We start from the raw sequence: 24355 nt of genomic DNA on the forward strand, positions 1-24355 counted from the left end.
GTTAGAAACGCTAAAAACTGATAGCCTCATTTTTTCCACAAAAATGCGCTGACCGCCCATCACGTCTGGGCACTGTGCTGGAAACTGACGCCCCACTGGTAAGAAAGAGTCACTGGCCTCCGCCCCACAAAGCGTGTGGCCTGGGAGGGAAGAGAGGTGACCCCACAGGCAGGCACAGTGAGCTGTAACGTGTGGCTGGGGGAGCGCGGGGCTGTTCAGGGAGGACACGGCTGAGGTCAGAACAGGGAGGGGATGGGAAAGGTTCTCAGCCCCGAAGTCCGAGCTGAGAACTGAAGGGAGCGGGAGGGAGAGCCTGTGGGTCAGGGTGGCCGCCCCAGGAGGAGGCACCGCGGGATGACGGGTCTGGGTGGGGCAGGGCGGGGTGGGGACTCAGCACGGGCCAGGGGACAGCAGCCCTGTGGCGGCGCTTAGGGCCTGGCCTTCGACCTAAAAAAGTGATGAGATCGGATGTGGCCCTTGGTGCAGAGAGGCCACTCTTGGCCACGCAGGGACGGCGGAGACTCTGGAAATCTCCGAGGCAGAACCGGAGCCCAAACACGAATGCCCTTCGAGCAGGCTGAGCGGGGCCTGAAAGAGCCGCTTTCGCAAATGAGCTCCTCATTCCGGACACCTGCTCTCTGCCCGAGGCCTTCCCGCCTCTGGACTCTGAGAGCCACAGCCGCACAGGGCCACCGCCGCTGCCTGCACTGCGCCTCCATCCCCGGCCGGGCCACGCGCGCAGAGTGAACGGCTCCGTTTGGCCAGCTCGGGCCCCGCGGTCCTTCCGTTCACCCAGAGCTGCAGAGGCACCACGCAGACGACTGATGCTCTGACCGGTCACCGGACTGAGAGGTCATCGAACGCTCTCCGATGCAGCTCGGCCGGAAACTCCCCGGCCTCGCGGGGTGAAGGCGGTCACGGAGACACCCCCACCTCTGACTGGACGCCGGCCCGAGCATGTGACACCGCCCTCGCCCCCAGTAAAAGACTTCCAAATTTAAAGCTAGTTCACCGGTGGCCGGTCAAGCCATCTCCTCGCCGGTCTGAAATCCATCAGCTGCGGTGACATTGCTTCCCTCAGCCAATGACGAGTGTCCACGGCGGGACAGCACCCAGTCACCAGCTTTGAAACCTGGAACTGCAGAGCATGGCGGCGGGTGGTGGGGGAAGCCTAGATTCGGGTTCCAGGCTCTTTCTGCAAATAAACAACGAAGCTGCTACCGGTCGCCTGGGCCACAGCCTGGGGGCCAAGCGGCCCACCTGCCAAAGCGGCACAGCCCGGGGGGCCGGCGGCCCTGCCCAAGGCCGCGCCCCGCACCTCACACCCCACCGGCATCTCCCGTCGGAGGTAAGAAGCTCCCCCCAGGATGCGTGGGGCTCAGGCTCACCACGTGAACACTGTTGCCACCGCGCTGCCAGCGGCGAGGGCGCGAATGCTGGGGCTCCGCGCGCTGCGTGGGGGGCTCCGGCCGGAGCGCTGGGCGGTTATCCGCCCCGAGGCTCGCCGCCCACCCCGGGGTACCCCGGGCCCCGCACGGGCACTGAAGCGACTCCCGGGCTCTGCTGGCTGCTTGCCAGGCGGCTGGACGGCCCGGAGCCCGGCCCTGGAGGGAGCCATAAACGCGGCTGCCACTCCGAGTTGCAAAGGGACAGGCGGCGCTGCTGCTGTTATAACCATCATTTTTTAAATTAACTGGACTGAAGTGACATTGGCTCATAAAATTATACAGATTTCAAGCGAACAATTCGATGACACATCACATGTACACTGCATTGTGTGTTCACCATCAAAGTTAAATTTCTTTCCATCACAGTGTATTTGACCCCCCTCTCCCATCCCGCTGGTCACCACTAAACTGTTATCTGTGTCCGAGATAAAAAAATCATTTCTTTGCATGTCCGTGCCGTGCTTTGTTAAGCAGAATTAGCAAGGAAACAAATCATAAATTCAGGAAACAAATCATAAATCGAGGTTTTTTGCCAGTTCCCCTCCCTAATAAGTTACGGCCAAAATAAACACTCCCTCTTATTTCTGACCAAGTATTTCGAACTTACTCCGCTTAAGCCAAGCCGGTACGGGCAGGATTGGGCAGATGCCTCACCCCGCCAGGCGGGGCTGGAGCATAAAGGGACGGGGACTGGTTGCTGGGGCGGCCGAGAACCAAACTTTGCGGTGCAAATCTCGTTTTTTTTTCTTTTTTTTTGTTTTTTGTTTTTTTATTTTTGCCCGAGGGTATCTGTTTATATAATTTCCTAAAAGGGATGACAAGCTAAATGAAAGAGACGCCTGCTGGATGACACCACGCGGCCCATCTCGGAGTTAGCTGTGGCTGAGTCCCACACACGCACGACACTGCAGTCGTACGGCAGGAGGCCGTGGTCACCCCAGGACACACAGGCCGCAGCCACGCAGCTAACACAGCAAAGACAACCACCTTCACGGTCCGGGGATGGTGGCCAAGTGACTCCCTACGGCCCCCGCAGGCCTCTGTGAACAGGGGTCCTTTCTCGTGACATCAACACTTCACTATTCCCCAAGGCCCCAAGGTCAGCGGCCTGGTTCCTGGGCCAGCAGTGCCAGGACACACCTCCAGGGGAAGACAAGGCTTCAGCCACAGTCCCTGACGCACCCCTGAAGACGGCAGGGGACCGCTGGGGAGGCGGCGGTGAGTTCAGAGTGGCTCAGAGCCAGCGTGCCCAGCCAGGCCGGGCGCTGGGACAGACAGTGACGGAGCCGCCCTGTCTCGGGCTGCAGCCCCCACCGAGGCACGGGGCCTCCCGCGGGCTCTGCCGGGACTCCGAGTGCATGGCTCAAGGGGCAGGTGATGGGCGACGGGGAGTTTAGGGGGAGTCTCTAGACCCTCACCTTCCACCTGCTCTTTCCCGAAACCAGACGGATGCTCCATCCTTCCTGTAGCTCCTGCCTCCCTGAATCTCACCATGGGACGCTGCGCCGTAGTTTAACATTTTCTCTAAGTCAGAAACCTCCGAGGTGCCAAACAGAAGAAAAATCAAAACACTGGTCATCAGCGAAGTCCTTAGTAACGCATCGTGACCTTTGAATTCATAAGGCTTCCTGATTTCATAGGTCTTACTCATATTTCTGCTGGGGGTCAAACGTGGCCCATTTGGAATCAAGGAAAAAAAAAGAAATATAAGTTGATGATGGATTCTCTTAAATATACCCGGAATTTTCCCCAAAATGCCAAAACGCTCAATCCAAGTTAGAGAAACCTCACAGGTAACAAATCTCCTTGAATTCTTTAGAAGCACATTTTTCAACCAGGTAGTTAAAATTGATTCTCTCAAATTATACTGTCAAAGATTTGTTCCAATAAATCATTTGAACTTGTGTTAAAAAAAAGTTGAATGTCATCTTAAAAACACGGAAGTGCATAGTTTTTTAGAAACTGTTTTAGAGGGCACAAAGGCCAAACCATTTGCAGACCATGCTAGAGACGCCCCCGCCGCCCAAACGGAGAGGCCAGCCCAGAAAACGTGTTCTGCCAGGGAACGAGGAAAGGCCACGTCCAGGTGGTGTGCGGGCACGTCAGCGAGACGAGGAAGGGGGGCATTCGAAGCAGCAGGGCCACCCGTGGGCAACAGGGCAGACGAGGAATGGGACAGTGAGGGACCGTGTGCCAGCACCGAGGACACGGATTATAGCCGAGCACCCCACAGAAGCTTCTAGACAGGGGACGCCACGTCTGGGCCGCTGCTTCCAGGAAGGAAACGCAGGCGGTGACGTGGAGGCTGGGATGGGGACGGTGGGAGCTGGCAGAGGGGCCCAGCCAGACGGAGGGGCCCACGGGACCTCCCGCAGCGGTGAGAACGGTCCATCGGTGCTGCCCGACACGGCCGCCACCGGCCACACGGGGCCACTGGGCTGCCTGACACGGCCGCCACCGGCCGCACAGGGCCACTGGGCACCTGAAATGCAGCCTGGGAGACTGTGGAACTGACATCTTCTTTGTGTTTAATTCTGATTAATTTAAATCGCCACATGCCATCCATGGCTACCACACTGGACGCACAGGCCAGGGAGCTGTTTCACAGGTCGGAGAGGCCAACGCACCCGAGTGAAGCAGAGGCCGTGGAGACGACGACCACAGAACCAAGAGGACTTTCTCGGGCAGCAGTGGCAGCCGCTGGCGACCGGCTGGTCGGATGTGGCGTGAGGACTGAGTGCGGGACGCCGCCACGCTTGTCTCGCCGGCAGACTATTTCAAGGTGACCGTGCAGCACTCAGGAGCAGGAGGGGGTGCAGAAGAGATCAGAGGGGAGGTAGCAGGTCCAAATCAACTCATTTACTTTGCAATGGACCAAGAATGTCCAAGGCTGACGGCTAGAGGCGCTTGGGGAAAAGGTCAGACAGGTAAAGAGCTGGGGTCACCATCACACAGAGATAGTGAAAGAAGCCACTCAGGAAGGCAGGGTCACCCGGAGAAAGAAGAGACCAAAGGAACCCCAACACTTCAAAGGGATTCAGGACAGAAGAGGCCAGCGATGGCAGAGGAGACACGACCAAGAGCCGAAGGGATGGAGACGGGGGCGTTCTCACAGCGGCTTTCACTGGGGTCGAGAGGAGCTGCGGTCCCCAAGGGCCAGCCAGAGGGTCCCCAAGACCAGGAACCACAGTGAGGGACCGGGTGCTGGTGGATGCTGGGAAAGCGGCAAGGCCCTGGGCACGTGCCTCTCATCCGGTGACGGCCGAGGACACGCTGCCGTCTTGATGCACGTGGCCCTCAGGCCCGGCTCCAGCGCCAGCTACAAGGCTGTGTCGCGGTCTGACCATGAGGGCTTCTTTCTCTAAGTCCTGACAGGAACTGTCAGAAAGGTCAGAGTTACCGACTTCTGATGAGTCAGTAAGAGAACAGCCAACAGAATGATCCCTTTTGAAATCCAGAAGATTGGGAAATTTAACAGGAATGGACATGACACATACACAGTCCACGGCCCACTTTAAAAAGTCCTTTTGTCATCTCACATCTGTCTCTGTTAACTCCTGCTGAATGCAAACAAACTGACCTGATCCGACCACCAGGACCCCTTCCGACACCGGGACTCTTCCTCGTCATCGCTCGGGGACCCCCGAAGGGGTCCAGCAGGCGCTGAACCAGCTTTGCCGCAGACCCTCGTTACCGCTAATGAACTACTCCTTGGATAAAAACCTATGTCCTTACTGTTTCGACTTGTAAAAACCGTTTGTGCATCAAAACCCACTGCCTCCTGGGGGAGTGGTGACACTTCCTTGCCGCAAGTGTCACCACACAGACGTGGAAACCAGGGCGCACTCACCCGAGGTGGCTCGGAGCTCAGATCAAAACCCTGGGCCCCGCAGTACCCGACCCACGACAGGTGCTCAACAGACACACCGAGTAAGTGACTCCAAACCTCATATTCATCCCACTAAAATCACACTGACTTGTGACATGTGAGTCGAAAAATTATAATAAGAAAAAAATACAGGCTTCTGATTCTACGACAATACACTACTACTTCTCACGCATGACACGCGTGCGCTGGCTGATCCAACGGGCGGTACGCAGGGGACACAGCACACTCACACCTCGTGCCTGGGCCTCGGACGTGGCGCCAACAAGCCCAAGCAGCGTCGAGGACGCTGCCACCGAATCCGTTTCAGAGGCGTCTTCTGTAACGGCATCAGGGTGGCCTGCCTGGTCTATTAATACATTCATCTACGATCATTACGATTTGATAGACACTAAAAACTGACTTCGGAGTTGCTATTCAAATATAATTTTAAAATCACGCTTTCCTAAGTCGTGTAGACTAACGGAGAGACAATTAGCCTTTGACACGGCACTTAATCTAATAAGCCATTTCAGAATTTTAACAGAACCATTAACAGGTGTGAATGAGGAATGAACTATCTTTTTGAGACCTTATAACTTACAAATTAGCTAATTTTTATTTTTAATGGAAATGTCAAAAAAGCACAGTATCAAAGGGCTAGCAATTATTCTGCTAAAAAGACACGTATGTTACTGAGTCAAGGGGTCTCTGGTCTCAAAGATAAGAAAGAGCATTAATGGTATTTTTAAAGTCAATGCCAAAGTCTCTCGCTTAACTCTGAGAAGAGACCCCCACTTTCAAGGACCGGGAGCTGTGAGGACTCAACAAGATCAAGTACATAAAAACAAGCCGGTCAGTGTCCTACCAGTAAGTTACGGGTTAATGATAAAAAAACGAATTTCCTGAAATTAAATTAAACGATATACTTTTTTCCTATGTAACAAGATTAAATAAAAAACGGTAGCCAAAAGGTTAAAAACATATAATGTTTAAACTCTAACATACGAGATCAGCAAATAATTTTCAAAGGAAATCTACCTATCTGATACTTAGATTATAGATGCTTTTATGACACAGAACATGTACCAAAAGCACATTTATTAGACATAATAGGTACCTAATGTTTGCTAATTACCTGCCTTGAAAAATTCTGTTAAATATAATCAAAAGAACAAATTAAGGAAGATTACATAATAAAATAAAATAATCTCAACTATATTGAGCCAAGAAACCAAAGCAGACTAACAGTTTTGAAAGGATACATATGACCGATTCAAGGAATTCAAATATTTTAATACCATGTTTTTTCCATCGCAAAACACGCTCATTTTAGAAAGACTGGAAAACAAATGCAAAAAGAAAATGACAATTACACATAACACAACCACAAGTAATAACCACTGTAAATTTTTAATGTATCCTTGTTCTATTAACGCATATGCATATTTAATTTCCCTGTGAAACTGGGACCTATTATATATACTGCTTAGCAAAAAATTTTTTCGTTTAATATTCTGTGAGCATTTCCCCATGTCATTAAACGGCCTCATAAAACAAGATATTTAATTAATTTAAATGACTTGATCATATAGAGAATCATAATTTAATATCTTACTGCCAATATTTTTCCAGTTTCTCACATTATAATTAATACTGCGCCGAGCAGGCTCACGCATAAATCTTTGGGGGACCAAGTGTGATTATTCCATCGGGGTCAATTCCCCACCCCGAATCCCCACAGTTATTAACCTTCTTCCCGGCTGGGACGTGCACGTGAATGCTGCCGCACGGGGAGGTAGGAACCCTCATCACTGCCTCCTCTGCACCTGTCCGTCGACCTTTGACCCAGGGCCACAGCGAGCGGCTCCTCTTGAGTCTCCAGGCACAGGAGAAGGGTACCTGGTCAGGCTGCCATCTTCCGGCCAGACCCCATCTTTCACCTCGAGGGGAATGGACGGAGCCTGCGGGTCCAGCCCCCGCAGGAGCAGGACCCGGGGGGTAGGAGGTGGGGTGGGATTGGTGCAGCTGCCCGTGCAGGCCACCTGAAAGCAGCCAACGCATGGCAGGATTCTGCAGGCTTGGGCCCTGCTTCCAGAGTCATCTCTTCTGCCATCCTCTTATAAGGTCTTCCTCTCATTTAAAAAAAAAAAAAAAATCATTCTCACATTTTGCAGTTGTCAAGTGACTCGACTCAGGAAAAGTTTTCCTCCACACGTTGCACCGTCTCTCTGTGCTGGCGTTGCAAACGCGCGGGGTCTGCGTGCACTAGGAGCCGGCCAGCGCTCCATGCAGAACAGGCCGGCGCCCAGAAACACCGGCCGAGTGCCCGGCAGGCCGAGCTGGCCAGTGGGCTGCGGCGTCCCAGCTCGCGGCCTGAAATCCCAGCACGAAAACAAGTCCTCCCGGTTTCCCCGCCTCCTGGCTCCTCCCTGGCTCCGGGCCAGTCTCCGAGGAGTCCAACATCGTCTAGTGCGGACCGACGTGCCCACTTTAAAGAGGCAGCTGCTAAAACACAAAAAGGAAACGTCTTTTCTAATAGTTTGCATTCCACGACTTTGATCTCCTCTCTCTGAACACTAGCGCGGGACAACCACCCACGCCAAACTCCCCGAGACCAGTTTGGAAGCCGCTGGACTGGGACGGTGGGTCGGGCTAATCATGCCCTCCAGGGCGCAGCACAACTGTGGCACTTACGTTAGCTGTCACCTGCAGCACAAAAGTACACAAAATCCAGAATCCCTTCTGTTCATCAAAAGACAGACAAGCTTTTACTTTACAGACTAAACTGCTGTACCTGGCCACCAACAGCGGATCAAAGATAAACTTGCTTACTTTGGGGGTAAAAGTTTAAAATGAATATACTGAGCTTGCCGAAAGTACTTTAAAATCTCTTCATCCATTTCCATGAATATGCTTCGTGAGAGGGTCTCTCCAGGGCGACTGTCATTAAAACAAAACATAGAGACTTTTTGGATAATGCTATCCCCTGCAAACAGCATGTCACGGATCTGTCCTGATTAGATAAATTGAGAACACGTGAAAACCTATAAATACTGACATACATGGCGTTTGTTCGATGCGCGTTATTAGCATTTAACACGAACTGTTCTCTACGCCTCGCTTGTGTTTGGTTACGACGCAGAGCATCAAAAAATCGTTCATGTAATTGTGACTCATTATATTAATCTCCAATATGCACGGTTCCCGTGAACGAACCGCACAATTCTTTACACGCTTGTCTTTTTTCCTGCCGTGTTTACTGTGATCACATCGACAGGAATGCAATTTCTACGTTAAATCTAATAATAGAAGCTGGGCTTTTTTCTTTTGTGTTATCTTTGGCCCCGATGGCACTCATGCCAAAAAGACTGTAAACTCAGGATTATAGATGATGTCAGGAAGCAGGGCCTTGATAACTGTTGTAGTTTTTAAAAATGAAATACAGGGGAAAAAAATCTACTGAGAGGATGGCCTCTACCCCGAAAGAGATATTATTGAAAACATTAATATTTCTATAAGAACCTTCATATTAGATTTTTTTAAAAGGCATCCTGCTGGTAAAGACTGCAGAAGTCCCAGACGGGTACGAAGCAGAGCCACAGGTGGTCTCTGGCAGTCACCCACCTCTACTGTGGTGACAATGTTCTATACACTCTCCCAAGGTCAAACACGGGACTTTCTGACAATTCTGGAAACGAGCTGAAATTTAGATGTTCAGAAGAATGCAGAAGATTTCAGGGGCTGAAATCTACTACAAAGACAACCTTAGCCGGGTCGGGCATTTAGAGACCACCAATGAAGGTACAATTCAAGGATGGCGAAAAACTTCTTGACGTGGCTCGACCTGGTCCACCCTGATGTGGGGACACGGAGTATGATCTGGCCGGTGTCCTATGCTTCCGGAACACACACAGGCTCCGGACAGCAGAGTCTGAACACGGCGACGCACGAGTGTCCACAGGGCCGGAGGCACAGTCGGCAGGTCTCCACTCCGAGTCCAGCCACCACGGAGAAACGAGTGGGAGGCACTGGGGACATCCACTTCCACGAGGATCACTAGATGCTCGCGGTTTCCTTGGCACACCACCCCCCCACCTTCTCATGAAGACAGGACCCCTGAGAAACTGGCCTCTCTAGGAACGTCCCCTTCCTCCTTCAAACGACCCGACCAACACATTGAACTCAGTGTCACGAGAAAGACAGGCTGCCGAATACGTCCTGTGACGGGGAAAGCAGGCGAGATCAAGGGCTTGGCTGACGGAATAGTGACTGAGAAGGGCAAAGGCCAAGGCAAACGTCACCCGTTAACGGGATGTCAAAGCACACAGGTCTGGGGGCAAGTCAGCGTGGGGTCGAGTCAGACCCCAGTCAAGCGCAGGCCAGTTTTCTGCGCTTCACAGAGTTTGACGTTTCAGCCAAGACAGAGATGCTCAGAACGCGCACGCACTTGACCCGGCCGACGACGCGCCACGCTCTCTGGCTCACGACGCACCGAAGATGCAAAAGCCCCCGGACGGCCCCGGTGGGAGCTGAACACCCGCCATCTGCAGCTGCTCGGCTCCAGCCCCCGCCCCCCCTCTGAGTCACCCTCAGAGCTGTCGCTCGGGGGCCCTGCATCCCTCCGTGCTTCAATTATCGGCAAAAATGAGCAGAGTCAGCATAACCATCTGCGACACATCCTGAGCGGGGGAAAGGCAGGCGACATCCAGCTCGCCCGCGCGGCGCTGCGCCTGTTAAACAAGCACCGGTGAGCCTTTCCGCCCCCCAAAATGTAAGCATCGCTTATGTCAGCCAGGAGTGCTCCCGCCCGCTCTGAGTCCGTCAGGGAGCGTGACGGATGCAGGCCCGACCCTGAGCTCCATTCCCCACAGACCTCGCTCGAGCACGGACGCCGCGGCCTCCAGGAACGGGAGCTTCGGGCCGAGGGTGGGCTCAGGCCCGCTGCTCAGAGCCCTGAGCGGCAGTCTCTGCTCTCAGACATTCGGGGGGGACGGGCCCAGGTTCACACACTGATGCACATGTCAGGTGATGCCCTGGAGGGAGAGTCGCACGTGCAGTCACCAGGGTTACTCTATACGCCCCGGGAACCCACAGGGTGACTGTGGAGAGCACACGACGCAGGCCAGGTGAGGTGGCCACGCTCCACCCCCATGCCATTGGCACCCGGGCACTGACCTTGTCCCCCTTGAGCCAGGACAGACTCACAGCCTGCTCCATGTGGTCCCCGAGGCGGCCACTTTGATGGATCACACTGTCACGTCAAGAGTCATTCAAGGTGGTGGCAAACGGTCTGCATAAAGTTCTTTCGGAGCCAGCGACGTAATGGGGGCTGGGCAGAAAGGACGAGAAACAACAGCTCGCCCCATGACCCCGTCACCGCTCCTTCCCGGGCGGCAGTTGGCCTTGGACGCCACGGAACTGCCCTGTGAGCGGCTCGCCAGCCAGAGCGCCCTGCGAAGCCTCGGGCTCCTGGACGGACGACGACAGTTTCCCCAGTGTCTCTGGAGCCTTCTACTTGGAGTCTGAATCTTAAACAGGGGACGAGGTCCTTCGTTACAGCCCCTGATCCAGGTCCCCGGTAGCTCGGTCACCGAGTCTGGCCACAGTCTCATGGTCCTTAGACTTCACCCTCCCTTCCTCTGCCCAGCACGAAGCTGCACTTTGAGAAGACGGCACTGCCTCCAAATAAAAAAAAATCTACTGGGACAAATATTCTCAGATTTACTCTGGCTGCAGGAGAGCGCGTGAGAGCGACAGGCCACCCGCCCGCTCGCCACCGCGACCGGAGTCCTTCCCAGCACCTGGCACGGAGCAGCCGCAGGCAGCACCCGGAGGCTGAGCACCTTCCCCGGAGCGCCCCACCCAGCGGGCCCCGGGCCACCCGCGTGACACTCCTCGGCTCCCCCTGAAGCTGGGGGTGGTCGCGTCACGATGTTGCCCAGGGGAACGCCCACAGGGCCACGCAGACCCTCAGGGGTCCCTGTGTGATCGCCGCCCAGGTGCTCCCTCGGTCCCCAGCAAGCCTGGGTGCAGATGTGCCCGGCTTCCAGCACGCGGTGCGGCCAAGGCCCCATGGTGCCAAAACGGAATGGCAGGAGCCCAGGTCCCTGAGCGACGGGCGGAGGCCGGCAGCCACCCGCCCAGACCTCGGGTGGCGGCCTGAGAATGAAGTCAGTGTCCCGCGGTCTGGACACTGCATCCTGCAGTCTCTTTCAGAGCAGGCGGAACGACCCTAAGCGAGGCAGCCCGAAAGAAAATGCCTACACGCTGACAGCACGACCAGCGCCAAAACAACCAAAACACACTAAACCAGCACTGCCGATGAAAACCTTCACGGGGCCGGAGAGGGTCAGGAAGAGCGGGCGCAGCAATGGGGGTGTTAATTAAGTCTAGACCTTTATTTTTAAGCCAACTAGGAGTTTATTTTGCTAGCCAGCATCTCCTCAGCACAGGTGACTTAAAAACCTGCCGATTTTTCAGGCTTACTTGGTTAGCCTGCTCCGTATAGTGTCATAAAAGTGAAATCAGGAACTTTTACTTTCACGACTTATCACATATGCACTAAAAATTACTCCTCAGAGATACCTCATTAAACTGCTTCATTTCAAACTTCTTCTAGAAGTTAATCACCGAGCTAAAATAAGCGTTGTAAAAAAATAATAGATTTATTTTCTTTTACCTAAAGTTGTCCAAGTGGCGCACACAAATAAGCAAAAGCGTCAGCTAACGTGTCGGGGTCCGCCTCCTCGGAGGCAGGCGGCCCCGTGCTCCTCGGCGCCCGCAAACTGGCAGAAGCCATGCCTGGCACGCAGAGAGCGGGTGGGGACAGGGAGGGGACTCGGTCAGGACGTGGCCAAACCTGACACGCAGCTCAGCCCTGTTGGGAAGGGGAATGAGACGGAAGAAAACTACACAAAAGCTCCTTATGTCACCGGACACGACGACCTCCGAAAGGGGCGCCTGGCCACGGGAGGCACAGTGGCCTGGCCATCCTGTGCCCGAGCGCGCGGGAGGGAAGCGTCCAGCTGCGTGGACCCCGACACAGGGAGGCACGCACTGGTCAGTGCCGTGGGTGCGCAGGGCAGAACACGCCGAACCGTCCGGGGCTGCCGGGGCGGGAGACACGCTGGCTGGGAATGGCCTGACGGCGCTCTGGGGTGGCAGACGTCCCTAACAGAAGCGTGGGTGACAGGGTGTTCGCATCTGTGTAGACTCACAGGATGAATGAATGAATGAATGAATGAATGAATAACACACCTAAAACGTACGCATTTCACTCTATAAACTTTACCCCCCAAAAAACAATTCGAAGGTTTTAAACTTATTTACACACGTACGCAGAAGTGATTAGCAGTAAAGTGTACCGACGCGTGCGACTTATTTAGAAATGCGTCTGAAAAACAACGGGACTGATGGGTAGACAGACGGGAGGTACGTGCAAAGCGAACCACGAAATGCTCGCTCTGTGGAATGGGGTGTGGCCTTGTGGGGGTCCACTGCCCCTTCATCCTTTCGACTTCTCTGTTAGAGAATCTGCGTGACAAAAAGAGGGAAACTCTATGGTGACGCTGTTGAGATCTTTTGCTCTGGAGGCTGGAGGAGAAGGCAGGTCTCACCCAGCACTTACTGCCCCTTCATGGGACAGACACAGGAAGCGGCTCACACATCCCAGAGGGACCCGCACGGGTGAGATGCTCAGGCCAGGCGAACTCTCGCCGGGCACAGCCGCTCCCGAAGGCCGCCTGGGTTCAAGCCTCCCATGACTCGGGGCGGTTTGAACATAAATCGCTTTAGTAAATCAATTGCTCAAAGTTGTAAATTTCTAAATATAAACTCTTACCACACGTGACCTTGAATCGCACATACAACACCGTGTGCAAATTCTCTGGACAAAAAAACTAAAACAGTCAGTGATTTCACACCAAAACATCATGATCAAAAGGTACGGACTTCCAGTTACAGAATAAGCAAACCCTGGGGACGCGACGCACAGCGTGGTGACCACAGTTAATAACGCCGCAAGGTGTATTTGAAAGTTGCTAAGAGAGTAGATCTTACACGTTCTCATCGCACTAAGAAGAGCGTCATTACGTGATGTTACCTAGACTTACGGAAATGATCGCTTCGCAGTATTTACAAACACCGACTCACGTACACCTAAGTCATAAGTCAGCTGCATCTCCATTTAAAAAAATCGTTTACTTTCTATCTCTGACGAGTATAAGATATTTTTCCCTTTATGTTTCTACCACACTCTACGACCTTTAGCAAATTACAATGGGGGAAAAAATCAGACTGAGTGTGTTACATGATGGACGAGTTAATCACCACTTTGAAAACACCGTCCATCACGTCTCCTTGACGTTGCTGTTGTTAACGAAATCCGTTTTTGGAGTCGCAAAACCTAAACCAGCTAAGTTTGGTTTCAGGCAGAGTGAGCGAATGAACGAGAGTTTCATCTGTGTTTGCCTGTCGCCCACAGAGCCGACAAAGCCCCTGCATTCAAGAGCCGCTCAACCAACCTGCATATCCTGGCCACCTCCCAGAGCCTGGCCCTGGCCCTACCTTTTCCTGCACTGCCTTCCTACTCCGCAAAGCCACCGTGCCCTCGGCGACTCAGCCTTCCATCTGAAGGACGTCGTGCCCATCGGTCCTAGGGCCTCACTAGATCCACACGGGGATCTCCTCCTAAGACGCCTGACACTGGCCAGCAGCCGGCCCAGAAGACTCACGATAAAGGCGTAAACTAGCTCGTCACCTGAGCAGGCCGCCCATCGCATCCCATGCTACAATCGATCCTGTTATTTCAACAGTCTGTCATCACGAATCAACGGCATGTGGAAGTCTGTCTGATCAAGGACAACCGGAAGGTCCCTCTGAGGCCTGAAATGCTGAGTCGGTTCATTTGTTGACTGTGCCAGACACCTTCCTGGGACAGAGGGTGGGGATGAGGTGACGAGGTCCCTTCCGCTTTCCTGGGTCTCATACTCTAGGGCGCCCCCTGCTCACTCGGGAGTCTAAGATGTCAAGGTCCTGTGGCCCCGCCTCCTCCTTTTAGAACTGGAGGCTAAGCAAGCCGGACAGGGCCACCAAATGAGCCCTCGGCCACGGCCACCTTTTGCAGTAGCCAGGATGTCCTGCTTTGCTCGTCCGTGTAATGCTCCGAATCGTTGGGGGGAAAAAATTATCATCTTTCTCCTTAGTTTTAATTTCCCAGAAAAGGAGAAGGTCAAAGTTCCGTTTTAAAACAGCTAAAGGCTTCAGGGACGGCCAGGAAAACAAGTGAATGGCATCACGCTGCTCCGCGCAGGCGGGAGCCTCGAGTCACCCGGCTCCGTCCCCTCCACGGCCCCCAGGTGCTCCGGCACGGCCAGAACACGCGGGACCAGTGTTTGCTGACGGGACCACAAAGAAAATAGGGAGACTGAGGGCGGCGTCTCCTGGAAGCAGCCCGGGGCCCAGGCCGCGTCCGCCCTGCGTGCCGGCCCGTGCCGGGAAGGGCTGAGCGTGACGGTGCCAGGCTAGGAGGATGGATTTAGAAGCTGCACAGAACCAGACGCCCGGCGACAGCAGCCATCAGACTTCACCAGATTTAACTGGCCTAAAATTAGCAGCCAGAGCAAAGCAGTCACCGCGGTGACTGCGTCAGAGCTGTCCTGACAAGCCAGCTGCCAGCCTGACACGGACGCCCCGCTCCGCCACCGCGAACAGCCTGGAGCGGGGCCAGCCCGGCAGCTCAATGAGGCCTCCGATTCTAGCGTCACTATTAATGTTTCATAATTCAACGACAAGGTGAACAGTCTGTGCGGGCGGCATCTGCGAGGCGGTTAGTTTCTTTGTTGTAAGCACTTTTTCTTTGGGTGAGTAAAGTGCTGTGGATGAATCCTTTTCAACATTTCAATGCCTGACATTTATTTAGGGATTCGCATTCAGCCGGCTTAAACAAAGATCATGCAAATCTAGCGAAGTATGAATTCGAAACAAAAACTGTTTTCCTCTTATAGTATTTCTTTTAATCCCGGCAAGGACTCTGGGGTAAAGAAGCATTCTCTGCACGATCACAGAGCCCGCTCACCCCGCAACGAAGAACAGACAGCCGGGCTCACTCGGCAGAATGGCGACCTCACCGCAAATTATACCGCTTCTAACTGATAACAGACGACCCACCAACTGAGGGACCAGGGCACCTCCCAGACGTCAGCCCAGCCCCGGGGGGCCGAGCTGGGTGAGCCCACCGTTACCATGTGCCCGCTGCTGCTCGCTGCCCTCCCCTCCGTCCCCTTTCATTCATTCCTTTTACGGTGTATCATTCATTCCTTTTACGGTTTATCGAGATCGGCCACGGGCGCGAGGTGACTGTGGGGGATGAAACAGTCCTACTGCTGGAGCGAAGAAACGGGGTTTGACCCTAAGAACTCGGGCTCGGAAAACTCGTCCCCTCCTGACACTTTAGTCTTGCGTCAGCAAAGGGAGGACCCACGAGCCTTATGAGGTTCTCAGAAGCATGTGACAACAGAAATGGCCGTTTTTAAATTTCCCTTCAGGAATCTCTATCCCTGGGTCTTTATTCTGCTCCTAAGTCAAAACCCGTAGCCTCTGTGCCCCACTCACTCTTACCATCCACATAAGTCCATTTTTCCATGCGCATGACTTACGATGACTCTCAGGTAAACAAATCAGTTGATAAATTAGGTGCCTTTACTATGATTTAGGCTGATCTCTCAGCCCCGCCCGCAGCTCCCAAGGAGCAGACTTTAATCAGCAATTGAACAAGCGGGAGTTGGAATGACAGCCCCGACTTCCCATCACTTAGGAATCGGGGCTCCGTCAGGATGCTAAGGATAAAGGCTGCCGCCTGCAAGAGTCAGACCGGTTCGGGGCGTGAGTCACCTTCCAGTGCCCTTGGCAATCCTTCGGTTAAAAGTGCCAACTCGACCAACGGCGTACTCTACGCCGCCGACGGGTTTTTTTAAAGTCATTATTTCCTATAGAAAAGATCAAGGCGAATAAACTAGAGATAAAAGACCAGGCGGCAGCGCGCCACCCCGAAACCGTGTCTTCGGCCGAACTCGGGGTTTCACGCGAACTGCAGCCTCATGTGACCCCGCAGGGACCAGACTTTGAAACCAGGGAAAGCCGTCCCGCACCTTCTCGTGAAGACAAAGACAAAGCCCCTTCTGCCCAGACTCCCCAGAGCCAGCCCCTCCGATGGGCTCTGAGGTCGATGGGACACGGGGGACTCCAGCGTCTTCAGAAACGACTCCTCCATCTCGACCAGCTCGATACCCGAGGCGAGTCCCAGGTCATTTCAAATCACGCAGAGGAGACATACAGCGAGGTCTCCAAGGTCATCGGCTGGGGCGTTTACAACAGAAACAGACACGGAACTCGCGGCAGCTCTACCCGGGGGCGGGAGCTGCGGTGCGCATCCTTCGCGGGCAAAGCGCGGTCCCCGCCGCGCCTTCCAAACACGTGCTGCCCGGAGCCCGGTCTCCGGCGAGAAGCGCGGGAGCACAGGGGACACAGCGGCAAAGCTGAACGTCCCCGCCACGCGGAGCCTTGTCCTGCTGAGGCAAGAGATAAACATAAACCTCCCAGCAGAGGCGGGCGCCGAGGGTTAAGATCAAGCCGGACACGTGCGTGGCGGGGCCGGGCGCGCAGGAGGCCGTGCGGTTTAGCTGGCAGGTGCTGTGGGCCGCTGGCTGGGCCGCTCCTTCCTCATCCCTCCCAGGCACCCGCCCCCCGGAGAGGGGGCCGCCCCGTCCGGCACACCGGGCGGTGGGGGCTCCGGCGCTGGCCGGTCGCACACCAGCAGAGCCGTACCACCAACGTGTACTCGCCAAGTTGTTCTTGCCTCTCGGGAGCCTCCGGACGAGCGGTGACAGGTTGTGTGCCGTCCCGAGTCTGGGTGTGGTGCCAGCTGTGTGACAGTACAGTGCCTCCAAACAGCCAAGTCCGACCCAGACGCTGCCAGGACAACAGAATCCCGCACTACTCGCTTTCCCCGCAAAGTGAAACCTCAACTAAGCGACTCACGACCAAGTCTGGAAGCAAGCAAGCCAGAGAACGAAAACGTCCTCAGCAGAAAGAACACACACAGTGAGTGCAGGGCCCACTCAAGATGTGGCCTGTCGGGAGCGTCCCTCACCAGACCCAGCAAAGTGTGCCCAAACGGTCGCGAGCTCCGCTGGAGAGGCTGGCAGGGCAGCGGTGTCGCACTGGGCACACCTTTCGAAGGCCACAGGAGCGCCCTCGAGAGGCAGAAGACAAAACCCCAACTCTGTTTTTAATATCGCTCTTTCTAACACGTACATTTCTACGTTTTGTAACGTCCATATCCTAGCACGGTAGAGTTACATGCGCGCAACACATTACATATGACATATCACATGTAATCGTATAGAGAGAGTAGACACACACGTAAATACGTGTATATGTACTGCGTGTACTGTATGTAATCTATACGCGTGCACAAACACACGCACGCACACTGGCACGTGCATACGTGCCTGGGCAAACACACGCGGCCATTCGGACGGGTGACTCTGCAAGGTGGGATTCACGCTGGAAGAAAGTCAAAGACACAGTTGTTCTGTGGACTAAGGCATGGAACGCTTGAAACGACAGCATCTGTCCTGTTTGAAGAATCGAAAGTATAATTCTTAGTTTTAAGAATGAGAATCTTCAGTGCCAGGGGGACCGTACCCCAGAGCTACTGCTAGAGCACGTGAATGAGCTAACCGGCCAGGAGCCAGACGCATTATCAAAACACCCCGAGGAGACAGCGGCCGGTGTGCCGACGGAGAGGTCCAGGCCAGGCCTCCCCAAGAGGTGCCACTCTGGCATGTGGATTATTTTGAGCTGAAGGCAATCGAGTCCCTGTGGGCTCACAACAAACTCTGACCTCTCCCTTAGAGAATTTAAATGAGGGGCCTTACCCATAATAAGTTATCACCAGAAATAACTTTATATGACCTATCAGTAATTACTGACCATCTGCTCGTCTTCTCGTCCAGCAACGCCCCCTCCCCCGAAGCCCCGGGTGCCCGACCCCATCCTTAGCTCAGACCGCCATAGACCGCCCCCCTCCCTTCTGCCTCTGACTCTCTCATGTATGTGGGGTTCCCATACATACACAGGCGACTGAATTCGGTCGTTCTCGTTGGTTAAGCTGTCCCCTGCAGATTTCATCATTAGATCTTGAGGGCAGAGGAAGGTCCCGCCCACACTGAAGGCACAGGCTACCGTGCCCTAGGCATGACAGCCAGAGCCTCGCCGAGTCTGTGCAACACTCTGCCTCAGCGTACGATTTCTACTCGCCCACGAGTTCTTTGTGCAGTGACAATGTTCAACCCTGGCCCTTCGCCGAGATTGTCTTAAGAGCAGCTGAGGCCGAGGAGCCTGCTGCCTGCCGACTACTTTGGTTCTCCGAAGCTCGGCTCACTGGGAGCTTCCTGCAGCAGATTTAGCAACCATGCGACAGTGACAAATATGGGCAAAACCAACTGGCAGAGCTCAGGAGGCCCCTGTGGCTAAAGTTCGTGCAACAGGAAGAGGAGAGTATGGACGAATTAAAACCCCAGAAAATGGGGAAAGAGATGGTTTTCTTCTCCACTACCTGCAAGCGACTCGAGATAAAACCAGACCGAACTGTGAAATAAGCCTAAGTCCAAATTCTGATTTCTATACAGACTTCTCAGGGCCTAAAACCTCTGCGGAGGTGACGGGGTGGCCCTGTGTTCTCGGTCCTTCAGACGGTCATTAAGCAGATGTGTCTTAATCATCAACCACGAGCAGAGTACGGTTCCAGGTGCTAGGGACAAGCTGACTGTCACCTCACCGCGTTCTGAGAATAACTCGGTCAGCAGAACCGGCAGAGGAGGTCTGACACACTCTTTTGGGAGACTTGCGTGGGACAGGCGGGGACACGGCCTAGCTCTGCGAAACTAAGTGAAACTAAGCGCGCTGGCGCCGAACTGTGCCCGGAGTGCGACTCCTCGTGAACCCGGAAGGAAGTTCACACGGACACGATTCACGGTTCGGCCCATCGGCGACTTAGGTACAGACAGAAAGACCGGGTGACCTCTGAGAGGGCAGGCAAAGATGCTAAAGAACAGACTAGAACTCCGTGAGAAGAACCAGCTGGAATAAAGTGAAACGAAGCGCAGGACGTGAGGTCCCGCCGTGACACCAGCACAGGAAGGGGGGGACGTGGCCTAGCGGCACATGTGACAAAGGACTCAGGGTTTCAGGGAACAGGAAACTCCCTGAGTCCGAGCGGCACGGCCGCCAGGAAACGAATGCAAACTTGGCCTACGTCAGGTCAAGCAGGGCGTGCCAGGTGAAGGCAGGGCACCCGCCCTACGCAGGTCACGCCGCCGGATGTGGCTGAAGCGCCTGACCCGGCTGTGACAGGTGCTGCTGGCTGAGCGCTGAGATACCGCTGTCAAAGGATCTGTCCCACACGCCACCGCGGGAGTGGAATGCAAACGAGGGGACAGAATCAGATTTCAGTTCTGTAGGTGAAGCACGTGGTAGGCAAAAGCATCAAAAGGTGGCGCTCTCCAGCCCTCCCTGGAGACATTCGGGTGCGGCTGGACTGGCGCCAGCAGAGCGTATAAACGGGCCCACGCGTGGCAGAGGGCTAGGTGAGCTGGCCAGTGATTTCCAAACCCTGGTCCTCAGGGAAGTTTTCATTGGCCTGTGCAAAAGGGTGCCTGTGTACGGGTGGGTACATATACAGGTGTGTACAGGTAGGTAACCACATGGGTGTGTACGGCTGAGTACGTATACAGGTGTGTACAGGTGGGTAACCACGTGGGTGTGTACGGCTGTGTACATACACACGTGTGTATGGCTGGGTATGTATACAGGTAGGTGTGTACAGGGGGTACCCGTGCAGGTGTGTACGTACACAGGTGCGTGCGGGCAGAAACGTACGCACGCACGGGGTGATTTTAACAAACGTCCCCTCTGCATGGGAAGAACTTTCCTTTAGTGTGACAGCACGCACAGTCTTCCTTCTGGGCGGGGACGGGGGGAGGCAGGCATCGGTGTGTCTTGAGGAAATGCATCGACAATGATTGCTATTTTCAGTGTAGCAACATCATACACGGACAAATCTGACAATCGCTAAAATTGCTTTTGTTTTTGCTTTTTAGTTTTACACGTAGATAAAAACAGGAAGTCCAGGGACAACCTGAGGGGACGAGCGCAGGCCGCTCTGGTGCAGGGACGCTGTGACTGGACTCGGCTTCCTGAGTCTTCTTTCCTACCATGGAACCTGGCTACACAGGGTGGTGCGGGGAAAAGGTATCAAGGAACTGGGTTACATCGAACAGGAGAAGCCCCGAGAAACGGAACGGCTACTGAGGGTCAGCTCCGGCTTCCCTCCCCCACGCTTTGGAACCAAAGTTTATTGAATCGAGTTCAGGATGGATCGAAATAATTTCTCTCTTAAGTTGAGGCATTTCCATTCCTATCACACTCTTATCTCTCCTTTAAAAGGAGTCACAGCTCAATGTGATTGGAACAGAAAAGCAATTTCTGAGTCATTGATTCCAGGGGAAACCGAGAAAGCCATAACTCTCACGAACGTTCACGTAGAAAATTACTACGCCAAAGAAAGAAGACACGATCGTGTAAAAGGACACTATATCTCAGCCGTTCTCAGGACTCTGACACACTCATTTTAAATGGTAAAGTCGTGTTACCGAGAGGAATTATGGCCTGTTACCCAAACTCATTCGGGACAGGCCGTAGAGGCAGGCAGCGGGGTCCTGTCCCCCGGCCCCGTGCTCTCCCTACCCCGTCGCCCTGCAAAGGAATTAGGTACAGTAAAGGGGGACGACATCCGGAACGCGCGTCCCCACATTCTTTACGACGTTCTGCGTAATTCCTTCAAGTTCAAAACAGAAAAAAAGAAAACTTTGCATTTACCAATTATGGCTGGGGTTCGGGGGGGTAGGGAGCTAGGGAGCTGTATCCACACAAACACACAGTTCTTTGCAAAGCATGCAATAAATGTGCAGCCCCTTTTAAATTAGTTTTGATGGCCGAACGTAGCACTTTTAAACCGGTTTCAATTACCAGACGATCGCCCTTGCAGGATGGTTCACTAGTACTTCACTTTCGAGGATAGACTTTCGAAATGAATAACCCACTACCCCTTCTGATCAGATAAAAAAAAAAAAAATCCTCCAAGGTAGACAGGTGTTTACTAAGCTCAGGTATCAAAAAGTCTTCAAAATACCATTCCTGACCCGGGGCGGGGGAGGGGGCGCTTAGAAACCCACATTGCACAGTACGCATCGTAATCACCAAATCACGATGCTCTGATACTTCCCCTATTACTGCCCATAAAAGCAAAGCTCTTTGAGAAAGGTAAATTTTAAAAATAGAAAACGTGTTTGATGAAAACTATATACAAACCAGCTGGAGAAAACCTGCAGCCCACACTCCAAAGCCAGAAGCTCCACCCCCATACCTGTAATTTATCTCCTGCTCTGTTTTCCGGACCAAATGTCACACTGTTTCTTATCCAAGTTCACTTCGCCCCATCTATAGGTAGCATGTGGGTATTGATAAAAAGCTGTTTCTGATCTCATTTCATTTCCTACTTCCCAGATGTTTGCTGGAGTTTTTTTTTTTTTTCCTTCAGCTATTTATGAATGTGCTCTGATTTAGAACAAACAAATTCGACACGTTATATTTTAAGCTGGGCAAGACATACAATAAATGACAGCTATAAAGATAATTTCAAGATATTTCTCCGGCTTATAAATAAGTTTGCTACTTAGGCAAAATTTGGACAGGCTGTGTATGGCCTTGCTTTAGGAAGAAAGGCACTTCAAATACGTATCTGAGAAGCTGCTGCAGTTGAAATGGCCAACTACAGGCTACTGCACTTCTCATAGAGAGGGCTGTGCTTAAAAACGAAAAGTCAAATATCATCTATCCGCTGGGGAGAAGAAAGATGTCCCCAACATAATCCTTGGCATGAATCACGCATATAAACTTCAACTATACCTCTTCCTTTCCCCAAACGTAATCGATGCTATTTGTAGCCAAAACACACGAAAGACCGTACTTTCTCATGAATAATATTCTTTCATACCTCTCTCAAGCAGTGAATTATGAAATCGAGTGGTAAACACCATAAGTGAAAATGTCCAAACAGAATTACAAATCTCACTACAGAACTCTGAATTCCTCAAATAAGTCAAAACATGAAACGGACATCCTTAAATTTGTGACTAAAAACGGTTGCCAAGTTGTCTCTTGAAATTCATCTCTAGAAAGGCAGAAATAAAGACCACCTTTTGATATCTGCATAAATATTGGCTTTATAGGGAAGTAACATATTTCAAAGAAAGCGTAAGTGCTGGAGAGTATCTCCCTCCCACTCCTAACTGGAAAACTGGAAAAATTAAAACCTGATTACAGATAGGAGACTTGAAAGCACAGTTCAATAACGTCTGTCATAAGAAAGCCATCTAGCGTCAACATTTAGAAATGAAAACTGCAGACAAAAGAGGCAAAGAAAAGAGAAATCTGAGTGACTATTTTGAACTTACTGAGCAAACCTATGAGAATCACCAAGGTTCTTTGTTTAAAAAAAAAAAAAAAAAAGCCACCCTTATCAAAACCAAGTCTAAGTCTCAGCAAAATCCCAAATCTCCACGATTTCATTCTGACCCAAATCCGGTGCGGCGGCCACCATTCCGTGACCCGCGCACTTGACGTTCCGGCTCTCACGCTGGAGTCACCGCGGGCTGATTTAGTGGAACCGAAGCAGCTTAATGATGACAGACACGTCCCAGAGCGGCAGTGCCAACTTGTCTTCCCTTCCCGGGGAGCCTCGCCGCGCTCGGGGTGAGGAACTCATACGGATTCCTCGGGGCTCGCGGCGCCGCCGGAAACCCATCCGTGGGTGCCCGCGGGGTACTCCCAGGACGCGGCGCGACTGGCTCTACCGACGCGGGGACCCGGCCCGGCCCGGCCCGGCCCGCGAGCGGAGGACGCCGCAGGCTCGGCGCCCGGGCGGCGCGACAGCGTCCGAGCCCGCGCCGGGGGACAGGGTCGCCGGCGCGCGGGGTCCCGCGAAGGGGCGCGGCGGGCGCTCGGGGCGCCGTCTCCCCCCCGAGGCGCCGCGGCAAGTTGGGCCAGAACCGCGCCCGGCGCGCCGCGGCAGCGCGTCCCGCGACCTTTCGTCTTTCCTCCGAGGTTAGTCACAGAGCGGTCGCCGGGCGCCCCGAGGAGGTCCTCATCGGCGCGCGTGTCACCGAGGCGGAAATAACCTTCCAGCCGATCGATAACTTTGAGAGGGACGAGCGGCAGCGGCAGCGGCGGCGGCGGCGGCGGCGGCTCCGCTTCCCCCGGGCTCGGGCGCGCGGGCGCGTCTGCGAGCCGGACCCCGCGCCCGGCCCCCGGGGCAGCCCCTGCGCCGCGGGGCGCTCCGCGCCGAGAGCGTCCCCGACACCACCCGCAGGCGCCGTCCGCTCCCCCGACACGCACCTCAGAGACGCGGTCCGCCGGGACCGGCTACAGCCCGCGAGCGCGCGGCGCCCTCTGGGGCCGCCGCCTGGCCGCCCGCCGCCCCGCGCTGCCCATCGGCCCGGACTCCGGCCGCGCCGGGCTCCGGCGGGAGGCGGCCGGACCGCGGCTGCGCTGGAGCTTCGGCCTGCGCGCGGGCGGCCGCTGCTGGTCCGCGCGCTCCGCCGGCTCCTCCCGGCTCCGGGTCTGCCGCGCCGGCTGCCGACGCCGCCGCCCGCCCGCCCGCAGGCCCCGCCCCGCGCCCGCGCCGCGGCCTCCCATTGGCCGCCGCCTGCGGGCCCCCCGGCTCCGCCCCGCGATTGGGCGCCGACGCCGTCCGTCTCGCGGGCCCGCGGGCTCCCGGCGCAGCCGGTGCGCGGTTCCCAGGCCCCGGCGCGCGGGAGCGGCGCGTCCCGCAGGGGCTCGAGGGCCTTTCAGGGCTCCAGCCGACCTGGACCCGCGTCCCGGGGAAGCCGTCGCCAGCCTCCCCGGGACGCGTTCTCCC

At 54.4% G+C, this 24355-nt stretch overlaps 1 protein-coding gene across 1 annotated transcript in view; it reads right to left on the bottom strand.

The window, feature by feature from the left end:
- Positions 1 to 23921, bottom strand: part of SIPA1L2 (signal induced proliferation associated 1 like 2) — a 155865-nt gene extending 131944 nt beyond the window's left edge. The window contains exon 1 of the mRNA XM_039850380.1: positions 23833 to 23921. The gene's annotated coding sequence lies outside the window, so the exon portion shown is untranslated. The remainder of the gene's footprint in view (positions 1 to 23832) is intronic.
- Between the last annotated feature and the right edge of the window lie 434 nt (positions 23922 to 24355).

Source organism: Pteropus medius, unplaced genomic scaffold (genome assembly GCF_902729225.1).
Source record: "Pteropus medius unplaced genomic scaffold, Ma_sr-lr_union100, whole genome shotgun sequence".
In the NCBI taxonomy this organism is placed as follows: Eukaryota; Metazoa; Chordata; class Mammalia; order Chiroptera; family Pteropodidae; genus Pteropus; species Pteropus medius.